This window comes from Merops nubicus, unplaced genomic scaffold, assembly GCF_000691845.1.
Source record: "Merops nubicus isolate BGI_N331 unplaced genomic scaffold, ASM69184v1 scaffold9853, whole genome shotgun sequence".
NCBI classification, from domain to species: Eukaryota; Metazoa; Chordata; class Aves; order Coraciiformes; family Meropidae; genus Merops; species Merops nubicus.
The window spans coordinates 12,528-28,890 of record NW_008600971.1 but is presented as its reverse complement, the minus strand read 5'-3'; the positions used below and the strand labels follow the sequence as shown (position 1 = coordinate 28,890).

Here is a 16,363-nt window from a genome sequence, read left to right as displayed (position 1 = left end):
AAAATGTCTTAACCATTATTCTTTTGTAAGACATCTCCTTTTCTTGTTCTTCTGACATAGCAACATCATAAGAAGATACATGTGTACAGATTGTTTTTTAGTTACCATAGATGTTGACTGATTATAAATATTTTTATTATTCATAAAAGTGCTTGACACTAGTTACTGCAAACACTGAGGGAGTTAAGAAGTCTTCTGAAAGATGACCCAATGAAGCATCTATCTTCATATGCAGTGGTCCACTGAAGTAGAATTTCATTCTGTAATATTTTATGCTTACATAGTCCTTTTCATTTCAGATAATTTTGTACTTTTTATTGGGAGAGTTCAGTGAGAATGAACTATGATGCTAGGAAAGCTTTAAAGTGAAGAAGGCTTTTCACAGCAGCTAACAGAAAGCAATATTGCTTTTGCCTTCAGTATTGCTAAAGTTTTGGCAAAGAATCAGCACTTCTGAGAAGAGCTGGTGAACGCTTTTTAATTTCTGCCGGAGGGAAGGGAAAGGGTAGAATGTTGTCCAACTTGAAGCAGCTTGTAAAGGATGTCCGCATGAAGGAGACTGGGAAGTCTCACATTGGCTGGCAGGTGGACTAAGTCCATGCCAATCCATTCAGATGAGCACATGGACCCACCTTTACTGATGCTAAGGCAGTGGGAATTTTGTGGAATTAAACATGTGTTTGCCCTGGAATTTTTAAGGGCAGCAGCATTTTCCTATCAAACTTACTGGTAAACAGAAACAATATTACCAAAATTGAGATCAAAAGTGAGAACCAGTGTCACACTGGGATCACCTCACTAAACAGTTTTCTTCAGAGTATACTGTGATTATGTCTCATCATTTTTTCCTCTCTTAAACAATCTTTAGTTTTGTCCTTGGCTTTGCAGGTGTGTTTAAAATACATGTGGTGGTATCCCTTAAGCAATAATTAATTCTCCAGGCTACTTTGTCCTGTCGTTCTCCCCCAAAAGGTTGATAGTCCCCAAAAGTTATTTTTTCCCATCTGCCCCATCTTCACTTTTGCCTTTCATAGTTTTCTTCCCTTCAGTTTCAGTTTGAAGAGTGGCTGTACCAATATCTTTTCCCCTTATCATGCTGGATTTCGATAAATCACTGTGAGACCTGAATTTTTTTTTCGTGTACCTACACATTAAGATTTCAACATTACTGCTGAATTAGACTTGCAGTTTCTAAATGTCAGAGCTCACACAGGCTGTTATTCAAGTTCATATCAACACCTGTGGACTTCTGCATCCCTATACTCTTTCATCCACCATGTCTAACTAAAGCTGTCCTTTATGGAGGAAACATACCTCTCCATCCACTTCTTTAGGCAGTGTTTCTGTTTTCAAACACATTGGGACTACAAATTAATGTCTTTTCAGTAGCTGAATTCTGTTGCTATCATACAACAAAGCTTAAGCCTGTATTGTGCATTTACTTTTTCCCTAGTCTTTCTCTGCAAGCTGGAGTAAACCAGATTAGTTTACCCACCACTGTACTGAACCTAGTGACAGGCCACCATCCTTCATTGCTTTGTGGAGAACCAGAAGTTCCCATTTCAAACCTGTCACATGGCCATGCACTAATCATGTTTTACTAAGCCCATGGTAAAACAAGTCACCTAAACACAGTATACCTCATAGCCTTGAGTTAACCCTTCTGGGCCACAGAGTGTTTCAGAGCAAGAAAACCGTCTCTGTAGAGACTCATCATAATTCACTTTCCTTTTTTCAGAGACCAGCTGAAACAGGGAAAAGTTGAAAATGTTTGTAGAATGTAATGAGAAAACACCATTAGAAATGTTTCTCAAAACCTGAAAAACCCCCAAACCCAAAATGTTGTCATTCACTAATAGAAAGCAGAGGATTGCATTTCTTACAGGACACTTTTCCATCGGTAGTAGTGTGTCTGTTGTTTATGCTCTCTTTCATTTTACTGTGAGGACTATCAACTTTTCTTAAAATCTTCTTGTCCATAAATACAAACAATAAAATAGTCACAAAAAACATTGTTACATTTGTGTTCCTATTTACCCTATCTAGATGACAGTAATCCATCTCAGAAAGGAAAGTTCCTTTTTGTAAAACATTTACTCATTAATTGATACTGTATTTTAAGAGGCTGAAAACCTAAAAAGAGAATACATTATTTTATTATATATTTCAAAGTTTATCCCCCAAATTATTGTAATTTTGGCAATATATTTAACTTCAGTGAATGTGGGAAAAGTTATGTAAAATCCATTCAAACAATACTTTTAGTATTATATACATTCAAAAATACTAATTTGAGCAAAGACTAGTTTTTCAAATGAAGCTTGTGTTGTATGGAATTAATAACCTTCATCCAAAGCAAATTCAGTCAGGCTTTGACCTACCTCTCTATCAATTATATAGTGAGAAGGAGAAGAAAATAAGACAACAGAAAATCTGAGTTGCAGGCAGAAGTAACATTTAGACAATTTTAGCTGATTGAGAGAGTATGTGAACCTGTTTCCTGAGTGGAAATCTCCCATCAGTGAAATAAAGGCCCTGCACATGAACTACAGGTACTTCCACCTAACTGTTAGGTCACGTGTAGCAGTCTTTCCAGATACCTGCCTCTCAGGGAGTAGGTAAATATTTTTCCAGCTTTGCAGGACAGAGGTCAGCATAGCTCTTCCTTCAACTTAGAGAACAACAGATAAAGAAAACTTACGGAGTCAGAAATCCTTAAGACTAGCAGGAAAATTAAGTATTTCCTTTCTCCCATTCAGGTTTCACTCCAGACAGGTTTAGTTCTTAAGGTTATGAAAAATGGATCTCAGTTTCTTTTGTGTCACTTGTCTCCTTTCTGTCTTCACGTTTCTGTTTATCTAACAAAAAAAAGAATCTAAACTTGACAGTCTTTGTGCCTTGCTTTTGTTACGTTGTGTTACCATTTATTCCCACCCTCCACCCCACCTCCTGAAATATTTGTAGTTTGTAAAAGAGGATAATTTTGTCCTTTCTCAAGTTATTGGCAAATGTAAGCATCTAAGTGGATATGAGTCACTGTAAGCAAGGGACTTCAGATTCTGAAACAAATTAGCTTTCATATTGAATTGGTTTTGGATCCTGCTGCACCTAAAGGAGTAATGTGAAAGCTTCTAGGAAATTTTAAGTAGGTAATGTAAATATGAAAAACAACAGGTTTTTAAATGTGTCATGTAGTCCAGTTAATGGCCTAGGTTCTCCAGCCAGTTTGTGTGCTTTTGCTCTATAAAAGGCCTCCTGAATCAGTCTGAAAACAACAGGAGTTGCTGGGTGATAACCTTCCAAATTAATGCTTGCTTGTGGGAAGCAAAATTTCCACAAATTATTCTTATTCCAGTCATCTTTCACTGCTGCTGAAAGGAAAGTTATATGTGAAGTATTTTACAACTGGATTTGGAAGTAATGTTGTGGAGCAAGTCCTACCTAGAGTGAAGTTCATCCATATTTTAAAATTTTTTATATTATTTCAATCATAAAGTCAAAATCAAAAAGCAGGAGACTTCAGCTTGGGTTTAGTGAGCATAAAAAGGAATAGAAATGAATCAGCAAGTGATATCAAGATAACAGTAAAGCTTCCCTTTTTTACAGAAGTTGTAAAGGTAGCTGTAACTTTTCACATTAATCTGAAATGTAGCAGGATTCTGTATAATTTAGGTGCAGAATTTTAATTCTCATCAAGCATCCAAACAGCAGCATATAGGAGTTTCTTTGTCTGTATTATAATCTGTTACCATGGACAGTTTCTAAGACAAAAATAGAAAGAACAGACATGTTTTCCTATGCAACATGTATCAATAGATGAACATACTCTTGCATTCAGAAGCTTCACATGACTCACAAGAAGGACTAACATCTTTTTTTTTTGTCCTGTAAGTGGCATATACTGGAAAAATATTGAGGGTTTCAGTTGTGTTTTTTGGGTTTTTTTTAATAGTTAGAATTTACTCCACTGTATGAAACAATTTAAAGCTATAAAAAATACCCATCTTTGAAGGAAGAATGAGTATCTTTTCACATATTTTAATTCCTGAATGTTATGCTCAGTTTCTTGTCACATGATGAAATTCTCAGCGTAATAACTCTTAACAGAGAGGTGGTATAATATGTGTTATGTTGACATTGATATGCCTGCATATAATTGACACCTAATTTCCACTCTTTATGCATTTCAATTCAGAGTTTCACATATTTGATATCAGGGTAAATTGTCCAAAATAGTGTTTTACAGCCGTTACTGGTTATAATTAATTTATCATAAATTTAATCGCAGTAAAATGATGTTGCTGTAATATGTCACTTAGCATTATCTAAAAGATCTGTTTTATTTGGGTTGGAGAAATAGCATTTTCTGCATATGAACTTTTATTATTTTTGTTTGCAGTAGCTTAAGTGTTAAAGCCTGAAAGGATTTAGAAAGCTGCAGTGAATGTGTTAAGACTGTTAATGAAGCCTCTGAATCTATGGACAAAATTAGCTCTCACACCCACACTGCGCAAAGTACAGCAACTGTCTGATAGAATTGCATCTTGACTTTTACCTGGGGACGCTGGTGTTATAGTCACTTGAAATGATGAAATTGGGAAGACAGATGTCCCCAAAGGCCACTTTAAGGAACTTGTACCTACATAAATTGCTCATCAAAAAAATCCCTGCATTTTGAATTTGAAACCTATGTAACAATGCTGATTGAGTGTGAGCGACAGATAATACATTCTACTATGTAATATTTGCTCTTAAGAGTGTACGTGAATACACGTTTGATACAGAATAACTCAAGAAAGAAAGAGTGAAAGGAACTTTCAAAGCAAGGACTTTGAACTACTTAATTTCATTAGAAGGAAGGATAGGTCTGCATGTGAGTTTCTGATTTGTCAAAATCAAACACTGGAGAACAAAACAGAGGAGACTACTTATGTCCTCCATTTCAGTGGGTAGGAAAGATGCCTGTGACTGTTGTTATGGGGAAGAAAAATTTCCAACATCCAGAATATCCTGTTCTTGCTTCCTAGCCCACACAAGTTGCTTCTTTCAGGTGTAGCTCAGCCATCAGACCCAGCAGATCTGTAAAAAACAAGACTGCCATTCCCTTGGCATCATGCCACTAGGCCCCTGCTGCTGATGGCCCCTTCTCAATTTTACCTATCCATTTGAAGTGCCTATATTTATGCAAGATCATGAGGGCTGAATAGCACTTGGCACTATCCAGCAGTGTAGGCTTGGAACAGGCTAGCAGAAAGTGCTACAGGAGGAAGAGGGAGTAGAGGCAGCAGGGAAGAAACAATAACATCAGATTCCCATAGGCAGCTGAAATAAAAATATTCTAGATAGGGATACTTAATGGGAAATATATATTCACAAATGTAAATGGTTATAACCAATAGTTGGTATAAAAGCACTTAGTAAAATTGCTAATTACAAGAACAAAAAAGTGATAATTGCACATGTATTTGAACTGTACATTTTCGCAATAATTTCAGTATTTTTGCTTGATCCACTTTATTCAGAAATACTGAAAGCAATCTGCAGATCCAGAATCTCACAGATAAGCAGAAGGTCTAAAATTTTTTTCCCCATTTTTTAACCAAAAACCTCCAAGAACAAGACTTGTAAGCAGGTAGGAATTAAAAAGAACATTAGTAAATACTAAAAAAAGGATATTTGTAATAAGTGTCATCCCTTTTTAAAAATGCACATGGCTCTTCAAAAAAGTATCCAGCAGAGGCACCATACAAAATTAAAAGGGGTTAAGCTTGAAATCTCCAGCTTCCAAGACAAACTTCCCAGGAAAAGTACAATTTCTTCATGTTGAAATGCTGATTGTGCAGATGACTAAAAGGAGACGCTTCATAAAGAAGTGTTTGGTTATTCTTCATAACATATGTTGACTCCAACAGCAAAGAAACAAACATTTCCTTATTATGTCTACTCATACCTCTCTAACTTCCACAGTTCTGTGCAGCTCTGAAAAAGCCACTGGCTACTTCCTCCTAGAGGAGGAAAACATGTTGCTTTTAATAAAAAGAAGGAGATGCATTTCATATCTGTCATTTCATCATAATTCTTATGGGTATTGAGGTAAGATTTGTCCTTCACATTACTAAGGTGACTGTTATTAAAACTATATAGCCTGCCATTGTACAAAATAATTTTTAGACCTGTTTCTGTAGATGTTCTTAGAACCCTTTATAAAATTAAAATGAAAGGGTTTGGAACTACTGAATGACATTTATTTGCGTTCATCAGATTTTAGAGCGATTTTGTGATAAGGACATCAAAGTCTAGGAATTTATTTGGAAAGAATTTTAGAAATAAGAATTATAGTACACATGAGAATATGAGAATTCTAAATCATATTCATGAAAAAAAGCTGGCAAATTATGGCACTGTTATCATTGCTGGTTTTTTAGATGAAGAAGAGTATTTTATAACCATGACAATAAGGTGAAATATAGAATATAGTGTCAATGAATTTGATGAGTAAAGCTTACTATTTGGATTGATGCCAAAACCTACAAGATTTGAGGGAGGGCATGGGGAGTGGGGAAAGTACCAGTGCAGTAATTTTGGATTTTTGCGAAAGGTTGGCTTTTGCCTTGCTAAACCTTACTTGCAAAATTAATTCAAATTGGCTTGGATAAGAGCACTGTCATGTGGATTAAAAGCTGGCTGAAAGACTACAAACAAAGGGTGTCTTGAGGGTACCACAGGGATCACTGCTAGAACCAGTCATTTTTAACATCTTTATTAATGATCTGGGAGAGAGTGTTAACAACATGCTAATAAAATTAGCACGTGATACTAAATTGTGAGGGGATAGATATACTTGTAAGTTTAAAAAAAGATAGGCCTACAGAGAGATTAGAAACACTGGCAGAAGTACCACAGTGAGCTTCATGTTCAAGAGAATGCAGCCAAATTAGTTCTTGTGAGGAGAATTTGGAAGATGAATAACATACTTGAAGAAACTGGGAAGCAATTATATATAAAAAAAAAAGCTAAATGTAGGAGTGATAATCAACACCAACCCAAATATGCTGAAGCTATGTAAGAGGGCTGTAAAGGAGGTCGATAGCCACTGGAGCAGCCCATGAGCCCCTAGGGCTATGGGTTAGGCTCTCAGCAGCTAAGCTGGAAAATGTAAGTTTGCTAGAGCAGGCACCTGGTAAATGCTGCTGTGGGGAGCAGCCATAAAATGACACATGAGTTGTTTGTAGATTTTCTTCATTCTTCCTAATTTCTTTGAATCTGACATTATGTCCTAACAGCGACATCACTTGAATGTTGCAGCTATTAAATAGGATCATTTAAGCTAATACTGAATAGGGGCATGTTACGAAATTATTATTCCTGATGTAACAAAGGCAAATATCTGGCAGAATCTTAAATAATGGATCAAATCACAAATACATAATGGAAAATACAGTAATATTGAGTACCTCTGGGAGTGAAACCAATTTAGTGCACATACAGCAGCAAATAAACATCTTCAGATCTCAAAAATTCAATATTTCTGTAGGTGAAATATAAACACTGTGTATCAGAATAATAAATGCTCACTGAGTCCTGGTTACGTGATATACTTGCTACAAAATTCTTAAAGAAATAGTTTGGTTTTCTTACAACTTGATTCTGATCACTTCAAAAACTAATTAACTGCTTTTTTAAGTCTCAGTGTGAAATGGACAAAAATACAAGTCTTTTAAATTGTGTTTAAAACAATCTCTCTCCCCACTTGAACTCCTCTACCTGTGTTAGTGTAAAGAGGTAACTTTCTTCCTGCTTACTGCATCTGATTAAAATTTCTATTTAGACTTTGGAAAAGTAACCTATTGTTTTAGAGTCTGTTGTATTATAAAAGAACATAAATTATTATAACTGCATTGATAGCTTAATAGTTTCTGCCATTTGAGGTCTTAATTTGATTTAAATAAAGCTCTGCTTCATTTTCAGCTGGAACAGCTGTATGTGGATGCCAACTGTTTGAGAAGTAAAACCCAGATTGGTTTACAACATTAAAAAAATGCAATGCCTTCCTTTCCAAGAAGAATAGATTACAGTTAGAGCATAAAGCTACATGGAAGCCATGAAGTTTACAAGTGGTTGTGGGGGTTTCTCCATCCTCATAATATAAAAATTGGTGATTTTTTTTTTTTTTTTTCTAGTGGAGAGGTCTAAAGACAGTTCTGGCATACAATAAACTTAAATCATGAAGGTTGTGATCCTTCATTCTTTTTATGTGTATTCAAAAATATGATCTTCTGTCTGTTTTGCTGCTGACAAGGTGACTAAATGAACCTTTTGTCCTCTGGATGTATTTTGTCATAGTTGCTCACAGACATGCTGACAACATGATTTGCTTGATAGAAATGGTGCGTCTCTCTCTTCCTTAGTTTTATTAAAGGGTGTTTTCCAGTTTGGCTGTTTTCTCTCGCAGAACTCCACAAAATATTTCAAGGATTCTGGATCCTCCTTATTTGTAACCCTTGTTTATCCACTAGAGCAAATCAACCGATTTATGTTAGGACTCTATCACACTAATATTTTAGAAACTACTTTTTTTTTTTTTTCTGTCTGTTTGAAAGAATCTTTCTAACCTCTTGAAGTTTAAAAAGACTTGTAGCAACAAGAATCTGTAAGCTAAAGCATCATTTCTCTAGTAATGCTCCATGTGGTTGTCCAGGTTTATCAGCTGGAAGAGAAGCAAGATTTGTTTTGGAAATGTGTGAAACATGGACAGGAGATCTTTTTTGCCAGCTGTTTATTCTTACATATCTGCTTCCAGTTGGCCCATACTAGTTGTTCTGGACACAGCCAAGCAGCTCACATTGTTGGAAAAAAAATTGCATTGATTTTGAAGGTGTGCATTCAGTGAGCATGTTTGAAGCAGGAGTGACAGCCTGGGCATCATTTACTGCATTAATTGTGAAACTAAAGGTGAATTATATTGGAAAAATTGATGTGACTGAATAGTAACCATTATGTGATCTTAAAGCAGTTTATATAGTAGTGTTATATATGAAATGCAGCCTCAAAAGAGAACATCTGCTATTGTAACTGTTGCTTGAATGAGGAGGAGGTGAAAGTCTCTCTGTCACCTCTGATGAAATCTATACCTGTAGCATGCATTGAGGCTTTTTGGGGTGTGGGAATGTAATTGTGAGGCATTTTTTTTTTTTTACACATACGTTTCTGTGAAATAAATAACAGAACCTAGAGAAGAAAATACTAGGGAAAAAGCCTTTGTGATAACTCATTTATGAGCTACACCTCTTTGAAAAATAATGGAAGTTTCAATCTTCTATAAAATTCTGAATATTAAATCAGCACAAATTGTGAGTTCTGTTGGTTGTGGTTCCAGTAATCTGTTTAGTATGCTACTGAAACCTAGGTCTGTCTGAGTGCCCTCTATCAATAACAAAGGTTCAGTTGTTTTATTTGCTTAGCGGTTTGCTTCAGCTTTAGTCAGCACATTGAAATCTACATTTTGAGTGCTTTTTTGAAACATTTGTTAAATAGATTTTTTCCTTCTGTTGATGATTAAGATAACATTGTACACTTCCAGACTGCAGTAAAATACACTGAAGTTCTGTTTAAGTATTCTTTATGTATGTAGTAGTAGTACCTTAATTTCTGATGACTGATGTATATCTTTGACACACCTGTAAATATAAACAAAACAAGTTCATTAAGTGAGGTCTGTAACAACTAAAAGTTGAAATTCATTTTGTAAGTCTTTGCAATTTTTTAATCTTTTGAAGGTTTTAAAATATTAACCATCTAATCCTTTTAAAAGCTCAATGAGAAAAGCAGTAAGTAAATTCGCACCACTCAGCTCCAGGCAGGTAGAGTAGGCTCCACTCTGGCACCCAGAAACACTTGCCTGGCTGGATTTAAGTGTGTGCTCTGACTTCAGGTTGGGCTGAAACCTAGGCATAGCTTAGTCCTCCTCTTCTTCTCCCACTTTTTCATACTGTGGTTTTTATGAAAATCAGCCAGCCTCACGGATTGTAATGTCTGTGGCGCACACTCCAGAGGCTACCAGTGTTCCTGTTCTGAGGTCTCTGCAGCTTAACCTGAGCCAGAGCAGATAAGAGAGGTCCAGTGAAATGAAGCAGCATTATTCCTTCTTCTGTGGGGGGGGTGGTTTATCACAATGTTTAAGCAAACAGTCAATCATCAGAGAGATCTGATTGTTAGAAGTAGTGATTGCTCTTTTTTGAAGGCTTTGTGTTGTGTGTACTTATTGACAAGCTGTAGAAGTATGACCTGTTATTAGTGAAAAGGTATTTGGCAGAATCAATTACAGTAGGCATTTGTTTGATTCATTATTGTTGCTTTTTGTTGTTCTATCAGTTATTTACTGAACTTGATTGATTAACCCATTCTTCTCCGTTTCCATTTGCAGTGGTAAAATATTCTGAAGACTTTTCTTTAAAAGCTTTCACTTTAACTTGTAAGGCAAGAACTAGTAAGATCCTTTGATCAGCTGTTCTTCAGAAAACTCCCATCAGCAATGTAGTAGAGTCACACAAGATACATTAAACCATCTAATTTTGCATTTAATTCACAAAAAAAGTAAGGCAAACAGTACTGACTGTCTGTAGAACAGATGGTAAAACCAGAATGTGATTTTTGGTTTTACCAAAATCACAGCTAATGTGCCAGATAAAAGGAAACGTCTCTAGAAGGACATACAAATTACCCAGCTTAGTGCAAGAAAAGACCCTATTGGTTTTCTCCTTGCTCTGCAGAGAGGCAGGGACATTGTAGTTTTGGGTTGGATTTTTGACAGTGTGTTTTCTGTTTGTTTGTTTGTTTTTTCAGGTGTGGAAATATTTTCTTCTTTTTCCATCTTTTTTAACATGAAGTAAAATTAATCCCCAAAAAGGCAACTGAAACAAAAACATTTTAAAACTGTTTTAGCTGAAAATGGTAATAAAATGTAGTGCTTTAGGTGTTGCTGTAATGTAAAGTAATATAAAGAGTGGGACTGCAGCTATACAGGTGACTGAATAGTTTTAGTTTTAGTGAATCTCTGACTTACTCATTGAGTGCAAAGTGTTTTGTTATTTTAAAAAAACTCTTTGTAAATTTTGTTGTTTGGTAGCGTTTACTAGTAATTTCTTACAGTTGAAAGAACTGTGTAGTGTAAAACCACTTCATACTGTATGGTTTAATTGAGTATAATACACACTTTCACACATTGTTTGAAAGGGACTGAGTGATCTCAGCGAAGACTATTGCTTATAGGATGCAGCTCTTGCACAAATTGCTTTCTCAAACAGAAAAAAAAATGTAATACATTTTAAATATCTAAAATAAATTTTGTGATATTATGTAATGTCATGCTCAGTGTATTATAAAGAAGAAAACAGCACTTTATTTAAATCAGTGTAATATTTGAATGTTTGTAACACCTGGTGGTGAATTTTATTGTGAAGTAGTTGAGAACTTGAAATAGTGGTATTTCAAAATGAAAATTCACACACTGACAAAGCATGAAGACTGTGTTTTAGAAACTAGGTTCTACAGATTAAGCTTACGTTATCCACAGGTGGCTCGGACACTGATTTACAGGGCAAGAATTGTTAAGGTGATTTTCATTGGTAGTCTCTTCCCTGTAGTTTGTGTTTGTCACCTCCTGGATGCTGCCCCGTGGGGTCCAAGGGGAGCCAGGAGTGTCCCACCTTTCCTCCGGGTTCAGGAGCAGAGAGCTGTGAGAGCTGTGCTGCCTTGGCACTGGCTGCTCTCAGAGGTGAGCGAACAGCAGGAAAAAAGCAAAAGGGGAACAAGATGTGTTAAGTACTCCTAGGCTTGCAATAATGGAATGCAACAGGATTGAACTTGGTGGAGAATAGGGGCAGGCTAGGCACCTTGTTGCTTCATTTACACCCTCTTTGGACAATAACTGGGCTCTGAGCCTCACCGGTTGGTACAGGCATAATTTTATAAGAAGTGTATGGTAAATAGGAAATAAGAGATCATTTTTTTCCTCCAGGACTTTGTTTCATTGATTCCTTTGGTCCTATCATGCCACAGCTAAGAGGCAGTTCCATAAATTTATGTCTGTTCCTTTTGCATCAGTCTTGGAGTGGGACAGATATTACTCTAAACCTAGATGAGAAATTATTCATAGCTCATTCCCACCTCCAGCAGCCTTTGAGAGAGGTATCACATTGCCCTCTCCATCCACCATGCCACTCCTCCCTATGCATTTAATAACACTAGAGTCACCAGTGCCTTTTTTTTTCTCCTGTAATGTTCAGCAGTGAAACAATTAACACTGACTTTTAAATTGTTATAATTTTGCTTTTTCATTAGCACCTGTTTTGATGAACAGGAGCAGTTCACACCTCTGAAGAGCTATGTCAGCCTGTCTGCAGCCCTCCCCAGGTGTCATTGTAAACCTAACCATACCTTTGAAGGTTATTGTCTCCAGCATATGGACTAGAGAATTTGGGACTGGTGAAGCTGAGATTCTGAAGTGCAGTTAGGAAGGAACCTTAACTAGGAAGGATAATTATGCAGGCATTTTTTGCAGCTATGTAATTACATTATACAGTGGGTCATGATTGTGCTGCAGTAATAAATTGTAATGTTGTCCATGCCTTTTAAAATGTTATCTATGCTTTTGCATGCAAGGAAATAACGAATAAGATGTATTCCAATTTGCAGGTAATCCAGTTCATTTAATTGTAGTTTGCATACATCACATTTCAGTTGAATTTATCACCGCTACCCAAATCACCTCTTAGAAAAAAAATTCTGAATAATTTTGAATAATCTTGGCAATGGTGTAAGCACTGCTTTTATTTGCATGCTTTGGTTAGATTTTTTTCCCCACATTTAACTTCTCCATTTTTTAAAGTATTTATTCAAGATTTTTTTTTTTTTTTAATTTGAAAATGTATTCTATTTATTCCAGCATTTTATAGAATCAATCACCAATTCACACTAAATTCTATTTTCTTAGATACAGTTGCTTTTAGGATATTGAGAAGCAAATCACATGTTAAGAGAAGTTCCCCTGTAAAGTTCCATGCCACCCATGACTACATACATCTAGCTTTAAAAAATTCACTATAATTTGAATAATTTTAATACATATTTTAGAGTATTCATACAGAATATTTGTGTCATATATTCCTTTCCTAAAAGTGAAATTGCTCCTTTCATGTTAATAGAGATTTCACCATTTAACAGATTTTTTTTTTTTTTTTTTCAGATCCAAATACTGAATATTTAATTCAAAGCTTTTGCTCCAGTCTCTGAGTTGATAAAGTTTAGAAAGAACTGAATTTATGTGTGGAATGAAATTTCCTAATACACAAACACTAAGTTTTCACTGAAGAACTCAATACTAAAAAAGTAAAATATGCTGAATTATCTTCTGTAATTTAGAAAAAAAAGTCAACTGTGAAATATTATCTTGTGGAATTTAATCATCAACCTAAATGTTATCTGTACATTTCCCTTGACAAACTATCAGAAGAAGTAAGAGGGGCTTTAGTCCAAGCATGCCAAAATTCTTTCTACTCTGAGAGGCAGAATACTTAGCTACATTTTTTTCTGTTATTGAGGTTAAATGACTTTTATCTTTCCTGTGGCAAGGTGGTTAAAATGAAACCTTTATCAGAATTAAGCAAAGGCTATTCCTATCTTCTTGGTCATAAAAACAAATATATGGAAAAAAAAATTGAAATGCAATTCTTGCCAAAAAGATAAGTAATTGCCTTGGGAAAAATGCAAGTTTACTTATTTAAATACTAATCATTGTGTGGTAACAAAATTAGCATATCTGCAGTTTGATAGCAGAATGATAAGCTTATGATTACTTAGAAGTAAATTTGTCACTGTCCTGGTTCCGTGTAGAAAGGGGTTCAGGGCAGGACCCACACGGAACAGAACTATGTACTCGCCTCTCCCCCCCCCGAGAGAGAGAGAGACACTTTGGAAAAAAAAATGAAGTATATTGTTTAACAAGGAACAGAAAACGAAAAAGGGAGGTAAGGAAAATAATACATACAAAAATTAGGGGAAAAATACAAAAAATAAAATATACAAAACCCTCAGAAACGGTTCCAGGGTCCCACGGAGTGAAAGGACAACCTCCATCTCCGAGCTCCAAGGCAGGAGTGAAATTAGAACCCACTTCTTACCTCTTATCAGAGTGTGTGTGGGAAGGGGAGGGAATACAATGGTTCACCCCCACCCGGGCACCCCCACCCGGGGTCCTCCCAGTTGCTGGAAGGTCCCCCCCCCATTCCAAGCCTCAAACCACAACAGTCACTGTCTTATCTTTTTCTTGTACCTGTGCTAAGACTTATCTCTCTCTCAAAAAGAGTTTGGTCACATGGGAGGATGATAGGAATGTTGTCAGGGTGTGTAAGGATACAATGAGGAAGACCAAGGCCCTCTTTGAACTAAACCTGGCAAAGGAGGTTAAAGAGGACAAGAAAGGCTTCTTCAAGTACATCAATGGGAAAAGGAAGATCAAGGAAAAAGTGGGACCTTGGCTAAATGAAATGGGAGCCCTGGTGACAGATGATGCTGAGAAGGCAGAGTTATTGAGTGCATTCTTTGCTTCAGTCTTTACTGCTAAGATTACCTCTCAGAAATCCCAGTCCCTGGAGATAAGTGAAAAAGCCTGGAGGAAGGTAGACTTTACACTGGTTGATGAAGCTTGGGTCAGCGAACATCTGGGCTCATTAAACACCCATAAATCCATGGGTCCCGATGGGATGTACCCAAGGGTGCTGCGGGAGCTGGCTGATGTTGCTATGTTCTCCATCATTTTTTAAAAATCATGGAGAATGGGAGAGGTGCCTGAGGACTGAAGAAAAGCCAATGTCACCCCAGTCTTCAAGAAGGGCAAGAGAGAAGACCCGGGAAATTACAGACTGGTCAGCCTAACCTCCATACCTGGAAAGGTGAAGGAACAACAACTGCTGGAGGCCATGTATAGTCACATGGAGAAAAAGAAAGTTATCAGAAGTAGTCAGCATGGGTTCACAAAGGGAAAATCGTGTTTGACTAATCTGATAGACTTCTATGATAGCATGACTATTTGGATAGATAAAGGGAGAGCAGTGGAGGTGGTTTACCTTGACTTCAGCAAAACTTTTGACACTGTCTCCCACAATATCCTAATTGTGAAGGTCAGGAAGTATGGACTGGATGAGCTGACCATGAGACTGATTGAGAACTGGTTAAACAACAGAGCTCAGAGGGTCGTGGTCGGTGGGGTAGAGTCTAGTTGGAGACTTGTAGCTAGAGGTATCCCCCAGGGGTCAGTACTGGGCCCAGCACTACTCAATATATTCATCAGTGACCTGGACAAAGGGCTGGAGTGTACCCTCGGCAGGTTTGCTGATGAGACCAAACTGGGAGAGTGGCTGATACGCCAGAAGGCTGTGCAGCTATCCAGAGGGACCTGGACAGGCTGGAGGGCTGGGCAGGGAGAAACAATGAAATTCAATAAAGACAAGTGTAAAGTCCTGCATTTGGGGAGGAATAACCCCATGCATCAGTACAGGCTGGGGGCTGATCTGTTGGAGAGCAGTTCTGGGGAAAAGGACCTGGGAGTCCTAGCTGATAGCAGGGTGACCATAAGCCAGCAGTGTGCTCTTGCATCCAGGAAGGCCAGTGGCATCCTGGGGTGCATTAAGAGGAACGTGGTCAACAGATTGAGAGAAGTCATCCTCCCCCTCTACTCTGCCCTGCTGAGGCCCCACCTGGAATACTGTGTGCAGTTCTGGGCTCCTCAGTTCAAGAAGGACAAAGAACTTCTGGAGAGGGTCTAGCACAGGGCTACTAAGATGATCAAGGGCCTGGCACACCTGACATGTGAGGAAAGGCTCAGGGAGCTGGGGATGTTTAGCTTGGAGAAGAGGAGGCTGAGGGGGGATCTTATTAATTCGCATAAATATCTAAAGGGTGGGTGTCAGGAAGATGGGGCCAGGCTCTTCTCAGGGGTGCCTGGTGACAGGACTTGGGGCAATGGCCACAAGCTGGTGAACAAGAGGTTCAACCTGAAGATAAGGAAGAACTTCTATATGACAGAGCACTGGAACGGGCTGCCCAGGGGGGTGGTGGAGTCGCCATCTCTGGAGACTTTCAAGGCCCACCTGGACGTGTTCCTGGGTGATGTACTCTAGGTGATCCTGCTCTGGCAGGGGGGTTGGACTAAGTGATCGTTCGAGGTCCCTTCCAACCCTTAACATTCTGTGAATCTGTAAAAATGAAACTGGACAATAACCCAAGTTACTTTTTGCACTTCAAAGAGGTTCTGACCTTTCTTCTCGCCTCCTTAATATTTCATGTTTAAAAGTTCTAAGCTTGCATG

The 16,363-nt window shown here is 37.5% G+C and overlaps 1 pseudogene; it reads left to right on the top strand.

Annotated features, from left to right (window-relative positions):
- Positions 1-14,414: 14,414 nt before the first annotated feature.
- On the top strand, positions 14,415-15,740 carry LOC103770582 (annotated as a pseudogene).
- The last annotated feature ends 623 nt before the right edge of the window (positions 15,741-16,363 follow it).